General features: G+C 40.3%; 1 pseudogene; it reads right to left on the bottom strand.

Annotated features, from left to right (window-relative positions):
• Positions 1-4,231: 4,231 nt before the first annotated feature.
• Positions 4,232-4,557, bottom strand: LOC128113294 (60S ribosomal protein L36-like; annotated as a pseudogene).
• Positions 4,558-11,267: the final 6,710 nt, after the last annotated feature.

Here is an 11,267-nt window from a genome sequence, read left to right as displayed (position 1 = left end):
TACCTCCAAGGCCATATAGACTGAGAGTTGGTAGAATCCAGGTTCCTACTCCTAGGGTGCTGCAGCCGCTCAAGTGGAAATGATGGGAGGAAGTAAAACACTGAACAAACAGTTCCTTTTACAGTGAAGTGGTCAGAGTACAGACACAGTAATCAGGATGTCTGGGCTTGAAGCTATTGTGGACTAACTAGTCCTGTATTGTTGGTTACATAATTCAACCTGCTTGTGTATGAGCGACCTCCCTATGAAATGATAATGCTAATGTTCCTGAATTATTGTGAAGATTGAGTAGAAGATGCCCAGTGGGGTCATAATCTGAAAGGAAGGAGACTAGGCTCTTTCTCAGAACTCTATTAGTAAGTGTTAGAGAGGAATCATGTGTCCTCTTCATTCACATGGCCAACCTGTGGCCACAGTGAGAAGGCTGTGTGTGCAATAACATGTTTTTTGCTTTAGTGGGATGAAAGGCAGTCAGCATCACCTTAATAACAGGAAACGTGGTGAGTTATTAGGAGGAATGAGGGGACTCTGCACAGGTTAAAAAACAGCAGTTATTTACTATAGTGAGTTACATTAATTTCTCAGCAAGTACATCTCAATCTTCAAAAATTTATTGAATAAACCTGGAGAACCACATAGGGATGTGTCCCAAGTAGACAAAGACATGTGACTTCTACTTAGTCTAGTTTTGACAGGTTTAAATTCCCAGTCTGTGTTCTTAAGAATAAGTTACAGAGATAGGCAAAATGATAGTGAAGGTGTAACTTTTGTTCTAGTAGTAAATAGGAGCTCACAAACCTTCTAAAATTACTTTATTTTAAAGTATTTTATTGTGTTAGAAATAAAAATTATGTACAGACATATTATGAACTGCCAACAGGTCTCCCAGGAATCATCAGGAAAGGCTCATTCTCCCTTTCTGTAGGTGGAGCATTCCGATCCCAGCAGTTGCTTCCAAATTACCAAACTGAGGCTTATATTACTGATAGGTGCTCAGCCGACAGCTCAGGCTTATTACTAACTAGCTCTTACAACTTAAATTAACCCATTTCTATTTAATCTTTGCCATGTGACTCATGGCTTGTTACCTCATTTTTCACATGTCCTGCTTGCCCAGTGACTGGCTGATGTCTTGCCCTCCCTTTTCTCATCATTCCCAGTATGACTTTCCCACCTAACTTCCTGCCCAGCTACTGGCCTGTCAGCTTTTTATTAAGCAACGATAGTAATACATATTCATAGCGTAGGAAAGGATTGTTCCACAGCACCTATCTCCACCATGTCTGTTTACCCGTGGTTGCCACTGTTATGTCTGTTTACCTGGTTGTTAAAAGTTACCATATATTTTAAAGTAACTTATTTGCTAAGTTTTCACCACTATAAAAGACAATGACTTAGTTTTATTTTAATTATCCATTTTCATAAATAATACATTTCTATATGCTCAACTCACACATTTTTCTCATTGTTCTGTTTTCCCAAGAGTTTATTATATGTGAAGTTAGATCATTATCCAGTGTTGGTGTTACTATGACTAAGTGAGTGCTGTTCACAGCCAAAACATATATTTTGGTTACATTTCCACTAAATTTCTCTAGAGTTAGTTGTATTTTTATATTATTTATTTAGTTGGCTTCCTATTAACTCAAACCTAAGCATTCCTATTTCTCTCCCCCATCCCTGTGTGTGTGTGTGTCTTTGTATGCAAGTTTGTGTGTGTATGCATGTATTCACATGTATGTGTATGTGTGTGATGGTTGGAAATTAACTTTGAGCTTTGGGTCTCCTTTTTCAGGAGCTGCTCACCTAGTGTCCTTTTAAATTTTTTTGTGAGTAATGTGTGTATGGTATGTGTATGCCTCTCTGTGCACATGTGTGTGGAGGCCTAAAATTGACATTCCATATTTTCCTTGATGGCTCATCCCTTTATTTGTTGAGGCAGGGTCTCTCACTGAACCCAGACCTTGCCAATTATGACTTGCATAGCTGTCCAGCTTTCCCCAGGCCACCCCCCACGCCACTGCTAATCCCACACCAAAGAACTGAATTGACATCACAGGGTCTCCCAAAGTGTCAGGATAAATAGCATCAGGCACCATTTGTACAAAAGAAGTCACCCAAACAACAGGAAGACCATGGGAAGATCTGTTGAGGGAATCAGGGTCTTGATCCTGAGTCCCCCATCTGCACGGGCCAGTGGCTGTCCCTCCACACACTAGCAGAAGACTGACTGCAGGTGAGTCTCTGGAAAAGTAATTCCCAATGGTGGCTGATGCTATTTATTCCTGACACTTTGGGAGACCAGGTGATGTCAACCCAGTTCTTTGGTGTAGGGTTAGGACTCAGTTTTCTTGAGGCAAAATCAGTTACCAATCATCCAGAGCTTTCTAAACATTTATGTCCGCTGTTGCTTCTCTTTAACCTTCCATCCTTGTGGAATGACACCCAACATACTTCCTTCATGGTTGTTTTAATAGACTTAGAAAATCAAGGGATAGAGATAAGTTCATTATTGTGAGGAAATGATTCTTAATTTACTCCCACCAATATAATCTGTTGTATATGTCCTATGACTGGAGTAAGACATGCTTGTCGTAGGTAGCATAGAAGCGTGTGAAGCAAAAGGAAACAACTCATCAAGTTCCACAGATGTCAGAGTTTTCCAGCCATTACTTCCTGAGCATCAGATTATTTTTTTGTTTCCTAATATAATAAACGCCTTTGTAAAAAGAAGCCATTTAGAATTATTTTTTTAAAAAGGGATTGAAGAGAATGTACAATTAAATTCTCTTGATAAAGGCAATATTAATTTCCAATGTTAGAAATGTTGTATTAAGCCCTTCCTAGAATAGGTGGGCACAACACCAGGCAGAGTATAGGAACGGGTTTCTACTTTCCATTCACAGTAGCTCTTGTAAACTTTTAAATGAATCGCGTGATTTAAAGCTGTCATTACCATCTCGATGTGCAAAATGGATCCTTACAACTCACGTTCACAATCACCATCCTTTGAAGTCTTCACTAAGAAAATGTCAAATAGTTATTTTTAGCTGCAAGGAGGGTATGTCCTGGTAGAAGCACTTAGGATGAAATGGGGATGTGACCGAATATTTTAACAGGCGTGCTTCATTAATATTTACTGTTCGTAGAGTAAACTAAGCATCACTTCATGTTTTCCCCTAAGAGGCTGCCTTTAGCTGAGGAGCAAATCTTTGCAACCTAAGATAAGTAAAGATGAGTGGAACATGAAGGTCCTATTTGATCTTTTTTTTCTATGAGAATAGAAACTATGGTGTCGCCTTATAAACACCATCATCGCCATCACTGCATTCAGCAGTGACCCTGACAACTTCTCACAGTCACCATCATTTTTTGTCTTTAGCATGCCCTGTGAAGTAGGAAGAACAGATAATTGTTTTGTGAACGGGGATTATAAAGGAACAAGTTTAAATGACTCACTCACCAGCTAGAAACATGATAAGATTTTAGCAGGAGTCTTCCAGCTTCCAAAGTCAGAGATGTTTACATCATGAATATGTGCTTTGGTTTTCCTACTTGTGGGTCTTCTGATGATAATATTTGAATGAGTAAATTTGAAAGACTCTATAGTCCGAGCCAGCACTCAGAAATCAATGATAGGCAAAAGAGTGGAAGAATGCCCATGTGAAATTCTGCATCATTTTTCCTAGCATCTTTACTCCACTGGATGTCTATAATGGCTCCTAGAGTAATATCATATTTCCTAATAAATGGCTGCAGCTGCAATTACTGCAAAATTTATGTAGAGTGTTATCTCTAGTGGCAGAAGAAATACTTTTTTCTTTCAATAAGAAGAAAATCTACTTTTTAGTAGTTAACTTCTATTGGATTTGGTATGTATAAGAAATCTTTTCACTAATTACTGAATCCTGAAGGGTGAAAGTTTACTAGAGATGTTCTTCCCTATGGGACCCTCCGGGTTGCACAAAAATCTTCAGTCTTTAGCATTGACTAACAGACGAAAGCAAAAACTAGTGGGAATGGGTGGATTCTAAACACAGCTGTTAGTAGTGAGGTGGACTCTAGGGCCAGTGTCATGACTTTGCTCAGCAGTGTGTACATAAAAGTGATCACTTCTGTTTACTTTCTGTGTATATGAATTTTCTAATTCATATTCATAGAATCATAACATGTAGTATTTGTCCTTTTTTTTTTTTTTTGCATGGTAGCAACGTTTATTGGGGGTGGGGGATCAGTCCTTCTTGGCCGCGGCCTTCCTCATGGCGGCCAGCACGTTGCTCAGCTCCTCCCGCTTCCTCTTGGCGTGGATGTGGGATGTGCGTGCCCACCCTCTTCTTGATGAACTTGAGCGCGCTTGTCCTTGGACACCTTGAGCAGCTCCATGGCGCGCCGCTCGTAGGGCGCAAAGCCGCACACCTCCCGGATCACGTCCCGCAGGAACTTGGTGTGCTTGGTGAGGCGCCCGCGGCGCCGGCTGTGTCTCTTGCGCTTGCTGAAGTTCTTCGTCACCTTGTGGCCCTTGTTGAGGCCCATGGCCATGGGGTAGCGCAGGGCCATGGCTGCTGCTCTCCGATGGCGGCCGCGACCAGTATTTGTCCTTTTGTATCCGGCCTATTTCCCTAAGCACAATGTTTTCAAGATTTATTCATGTTGAGTCATATATCAAAATCAGATTCCTTCCTTTTTGTAGCTGAATAAATGTTTCATTGTTTGAGCATACCATGCTTCTTTATCTACTCATATGTTAGTGGTCACTTGGGTTGTTTCTACCTTTTGTCTACTGGGAGAAGTGAACATGAGTCTCTAAATGTCTTTTCGAGTCCCTGCTTTCCATTTGAATATATGCCTAGGATTTGAATTGCTGGATCATGTAACAGTTCCGTATTCAACTCCAGAGAAACTGCCAAATTGTTTTCTGTGGCTGTGCCACTTCATATTCTCAGCAGCAAAGCCCCCAGGGTTCCAATTTCTTTACATTTCCACTTTCAAAATGATAAACCTTCTAGTTTGAATGAAGTGGTATCACACGGAGGTCAATTTCTGTCCCTTTCACTGAGAAACGTTTACTTTCTTCCTTTCCTGTGAATTAAAACATCCTAGTGGCATGCAAAGCTCTTTAGTTTCACTTGGTAGAAGGGTAACTTACCTGTGAGAACCCAGGGGGAATGAAGCTGAAACGCTGTACTGAAGCTGGGTCGTGCAGGGCCTCAGACACTAAGCAGATGTTGGTATAACAGAAGGTAGAAGGTAGAGTTTGCAGAGGAAGGAACTTTGTAACGAGAGTTAGGAATAGTTAATTGCCTGTGTATTACCACATAGCCATCATATAAGTTATTAAATTTGTCACAATGACCAACCATTATTAATGCTGCAGTGTTCTCAGTTTATTGGAAAAATACACAATTTTAGATATTTCAGATTGTTTGCAGTTTCACACTGAAACATGGCCAAATAGTGTGACCTTTTGAGCTGAAAGTCATACACAGGAAGAAGGTATTTTGTGGTTAAAAGCATAAGAACAGACCTAGATTGAATCTTGTCATTTTACTTTTTTACTTAGTGGTTGTATGGCCATCTTCAAGTGCATTAACTGCTCTGAACACTAATTTTATGCCTTTTACAACAGGCATAATAACTCTCTCATTGTGTTTGGGAGAGAATAATTGAGATTATGCACACAAATTATGTAGCAGGTGGCTTTACAACTGGTTGGCACAAAATTGAAACAATCTTAGGTCACCATGTTTTTATAACAGGAATGATCTTGTGACATGGAAAAGGGAAACACAAAAAGACAGTGGAGAAGAGAGGGTAGGAGAAAGGGAGGGGGAAGTGGAGACGAGAGAAGAGAAGGGAAAGGAGGGGTTTTGTTCAGAAAAATCCAGGGTTTACTTTGCTGTGAGGATAACCTGGGAACAAGAAGTAGGCTGATGGAAACTGACTCAAGTTCCCCTCGTGGTATTTACTCTAAAGTTGGCTCTTAGAAGATACTTCATTAATATTTATTCATCTGTCAGCTGAAGTGATTTTCAGATTATCTATAGAGCAACCTTTGCTTCACTGGGAAATTAAGATCCTTGTAAAACTGACTGCAGTTTATTCTCAGAGCAGAAATATTGCAGGCAATGTATTGCAGAAGCGTGCAGCACATCGCTGGGCTCCTGCCCAGCTCTGTTCTCTCAGCAAGAATGAAGTAAACAACATGAGTGAGATAGAAAATGCCATCTCTCACGGTTAGTGGAGGCATTGGGAGTGGTGGTGGAAAGAATATTTTTAGCTCTCAAATGTGAGATTTGCTTAATATTTTTACATTGTATTTGCCAGAATATGTGGCATCCAGCAGAATCAAGAAAGGAATGCTAGAGTATAGTACCCTCACTTCAGCCTGGTGAGTCAGCTTCTGGCTGTAGACATTGGCTAGCATTGCTTAGTGTTGCCCTCATTAATTTCCTTTCCAGTACCAATTACCTCTGATTAATAATAGTAACAGCTACCAGTTGGCTAGTGTTTCATTGGTTTTAGCACTTAATCTTCAAGAAAACCATGTGAGGGAGGTGAGAAAATCAAGGCTCAGAGATACTAATGCGTTTGCACACAATCCCTTGACTATTGCCATAGAAAGGACTAAATGTTTTTCAAAAGGATGAAGTCTGTCATTTCATTAATCTTCCTAACAGCAATATTATCATTTTGGAGAAAGAAAGCCTACTCATGGTTATGCAAAAGAACTCACAACCACTCTAGGTGACTTTGATGGCTAAATCGTTTTGCATAAAAAAATTTCACAGTTATGTTTAGGTTGCTTGCTAGTTACATGAGAGGAAGACAGGAGTTCTGGACATCAGAAGAATAAAATGGAGACTGAGTAGCAAGGTCATTTGGTGGTAAGACCAGAGCCTGGGGGGGGGGTAGAAAACTCCTTCCTGCAAATGGTCGAGGGGTGTTTTTCAGATGAGTATATAATTGCTCTTTGTTTAGTAAAACTTAGTGTCATCTTGTTATGCCTGAGGATACTGTGTTGATAGCACTGTGTTTGGGGTAAAATGAGCATAAGAAAAAGTAGCAGAAGTTATGAGTAAGGGTTGAGAGTCAACAGAGAACACATACTCAAAGCAGGAAGTAGGACAATTGTCAGTTTCTGCTTCCAGTCCTCAGAGATAATGAAAACGTGTGCTGAATCACAGCTGTGCGGTGCTAGTCACCTGTTTCTGTTGACTTACCAGGCAGAATGCACTAACCCTGAGCACCATCCTTTCCTTGACAACTTGTCTTCATTCTTGTTCTTCCATAAATCTGCCAGTGTCAGCATTCTCTAATACAACTTCCTGCTGTCACAGGAATTTTTATCAGAGAATAGGGAAAATTGGAAAAAAAATAGAGTTGAACATTGTGCTGGTTAGTTTTATGTCAATTTGCCTCAAGCAAGAGTCATTTTGGAAGAGGGGACCTGAACTGAGAAAATTAATCCACCACATTGGTCTCTAGGTAAGCCTGTGGTACATTTTTTGAGTTTGGAAAGAGAGAAAGTTAAGCTTAATTAGCACATCCTCCAGACCTTCTCAAACAGATAGTCTGGATGCTTAAGTCTGTTCTTAGAGGGTACCGAGATATCTCTGACAAGATACTTCCATCTACCCAGGGATGGTCCTGGCCGGATGCTGCTAACGATGATAATGACAGAAAGGCCTGAAATTAGGGATCCTGGTTGCATTGCTGCACAGAAGGTTATCTAAGTATTCCATTAATAGAGGGGAAATAGCGCCCAAAGAATGATGGAAAAGCTACAATAGCACACGAGAAATTCATTGTAGGAAACAGCTAATAATCAAAAGCCAGTATCACCAAGACTCCTTGAGCCTTGGCTTGACCTCTGGAAGGCCCTTGGCTTCTTCCAGGTATTAGTTTGTCATAATCAGCTAAAATCTCACTTCATATATTTTTTCAGTTTACAGCATGAGTCTTTGTGGTTGGTTGAATAAGAATGCCCCTATATGCTCATGTATCTGAATGCTTAGTCACCAAGAAGTGGCAGTATTTGAAAGGGTAGGAGATGTGGCCTTGTTGGAGAAAGTGTGTCACTGGGGTAGGCTTGGAGGTTTCAGGAGCCCATGCCAAGCTCAGTGTCTCCCCTTCTGTCTTCAAATCAGGATATAGCCCTCTGTTGAAGCAGCAATCACAGGGCCTACACAGATCTGCACCAGGTCCTCTGCATACATACTATAGCTTTCAGTTAGTACTTTTGTGGGACTCCTGAATATGAAAATGAGCAGAATTCTTGTGCCTTCTCTTGGGACTCTTTTGTTTTTTTTATTGGTTTGTCTTATACAACAATATGATGGTTTTCATTTTTATCTTATTGTACTTTATTTTGTTAAAAAAAAAAGACATAGCTCTCAACTACTTCTATAGCACCATGCCTGCCATGTTTACTTCCATGCTTTCCACCATGATGGACTAAGCCTCTGAAACTATAAACCAGCCCCCAATTAAATTCTTCCTTTTATAAGAGTTGTCTTGATTATGGTGTCTCCTCACAGCAACAGAACAATGTCCCAAATGTGAAACACTGAGTTACTTCCACTGTTGGAGTTCTGTTTTGCTTAGAGTGTGACTGTACCCTTGTTTAACCCATTTTGCTCTTACAAGAGCCCACAGTTGAGAGGCATTGAAGAGATTTTATATTCTAGAGAGACTATGGGTATTTTCGAGAAACTCTGAACCTTGAAGGAGATTTTAAATGTTATAGAGACCAAACTGTATTAAGTGTTTGAATTCGTAAAAGCTATATAGGACTTTGAAAAACTGGAAGGGTTTATATTGTGATATTAATATTAACATGAGTTCTTCAAAGATGAACAAGAAAGAAAAGGTGATGGTTTAACAGTCGTGTATTTTTATGTCAAATTGACAAAGTGTCGGTTGTGCCAGCTAGGTTGTATGTCAACTTGACACAAGCTAATCATTTTGGAAGAAAGAACCTCGGTTGAGAAAACGCCCCCACCAGATTAGCCTGTAGGCAAATTTGTGGCTCATTTTCTTGATTGATGATTGATGTGGGAAATGCATAGCTCATGGTGGCCAGTGTCACCCCTGGGCTGGTGGTTCTGGTTTCTATAAGAAAATAAGCTGAGCAAGCCAAGAGGAGCAAGCCAGTAAGCAGTGTTCCTCCATGGCCTCTGTACCAGCTCTTGCCTTGAATTCCTGCCCTGACTTCCCTGGATGATAGACTGTCATAAGGAAGAATAAGCAAAATAAACCGGTTCTTCCCCAAAATAAACCTCCTCCCTTTTGGTCATGGTGTTTTATCACAGCAACAGAAACCCTAACTAAGACAGGAATCAACAATCGCACAGCTTCAGATAATTGAACATAGGTTTATTAACGAATGGCAAATTTAAGGAGAGCAAAATCTACTGCCACACAGCTGAGCCAGTCTCACCTTAGTTCTAGCAGTACCTCTGTCTCAGTTGGTTATGAAATGACTCTGCACAGCATAAAGTAAGTGGACCAGAGGGTGAAGGCAGCATTGTAGAAGATGGAGATGATGCCATTGCAGAGGATGAAGATGATACCATTGAAGAGGATGGAGATAACATTGCAGAGGATGGAGATGATGCCATTGAAGAAGATGGGGATAACATTGCAGAGGATGATGATGATGCCATTGCAGAGGATGAAGATGATGCCATTGCAGAGGATGAAGACGATGCCATTGAAGAAGATGGAGATAACATTGCAGAGGATGGAGATGATGGCATTGCAGAGGATGGAGATGGCATTGCAGAGGATAGAGAGGGCATTGCAGAGGATAGAGAGGGCATTGCAGAGGATAGAGAGGGTATTGCAGAAGATGCAGATGATAGCATTGCAGATGAGAAAATTGTGGATAATGCATCATTTCATAAAATAACTAGGGTGACAAAATATATTGAGTTATGGGAGAGCATGATCAAAATGCATTGGATGACAGTCTCATCCAATATATTTTGATCATTTCCTTCATTTCTTAGTAATGTCTTTTACATATCAATATCTCCGTGGTGATGACATTCTAATGATTTATTTAATTTTACACTTATGTCTTAGACTACACATTCTCTGTGTAACTGTTAGTGTAATTTCTAGCTCTTTCACATCTGTCATTTTGAAGCCCAGCTGTGAGGCAGAAGATAAAACAAGCAAAGCAGCTGATTGGTCAAAGGACACAGCTCAGGTCTTTAGTTGTCAACCCATGGGAAACTCTCACATGCTCATTGAATGAAAACATGAACAAATAAATAAGTTAGATGATCTTAAAGATGGTTACAATAATCACAGATACTTATATTTGCTAGTCACAGATAATTAGATGAATTTAGAAGGAATTAAAGATATTTGTAGAATAAGATGTTCATAACATATAGACAAACAAATAACTTGGGTAAGAGAAGGGACAACTGGAAACCTGGTGACAATGGACTAGGAAATTCAGAAGCAAGAATGGAGGGAAGGTGGGTAGAGGATGCAGCTCTGTGAAATGGTGTGTGTGCAAGGTCTGGTGTTGAATCCTCAGCACTGCAAAGCAAGCATGGTCTGTTCACATAGACATTCTAAAACTGGAGAATGTGCCACTGCAGGTCTATAGAGCAGCAGCTCTCAACCTGTGTGTCGCAAGCCCTCTGGACATCACATATTAGATATCCTGCGTATCAGATATTTACATTATAATTCATACAGTAGCAAAATTACAGTTATGAAGTAGTAACAATAATTTATGTTTGGGGGTCACCACAACATGAGGAACTGCATCAAAAGGTTGCAGTATCAGGAAGGTTGAGAACCACTGCTATTGAGGGAGGTGAATGTTCATGACCTCATAGTGACATTTCTTAAAAAATTATATTTTTTTTAGTTCTTTGAGACTGTCAACCAGTGTATTTTGATCATACTCTCCCATAACTTCATCCAGATCTACCTTTTTACCTTTACAATGTTGTGTCTTCCTTTTTCCTTTCATTAAAATAAACATTGACTCCAAACTGTGCTGCTTATATACCCCTGAGTATGGGCCATCCACTGCAGCAAGGGGGCCTATCAGCAGTCACATCCTTAAACAAACTCATTCCCTAGAGACTATCTGTCTGAGCTTCTCAGTTAGGGTGGTGTCTCATGAAATACTTTCCCTTCCATGCTAGAATGCTGACTGACTTGATCCTGTGGAGGCCTTGGGCAGCACCCAGAGCTGCCATGAGTTCATAAGTGTGGGGGTCCTGACCCATATATCTAGA

Source organism: Peromyscus californicus, unplaced genomic scaffold, assembly GCF_007827085.1.
Source record: "Peromyscus californicus insignis strain IS unplaced genomic scaffold, ASM782708v3 Scaffold_18__1_contigs__length_77618521, whole genome shotgun sequence".
Lineage (NCBI taxonomy): Eukaryota > Metazoa > Chordata > Mammalia > Rodentia > Cricetidae > Peromyscus > Peromyscus californicus.
The sequence above is the reverse complement of the archived record's forward strand: the minus strand, read 5'-3'. Positions and strand labels throughout refer to the sequence as shown.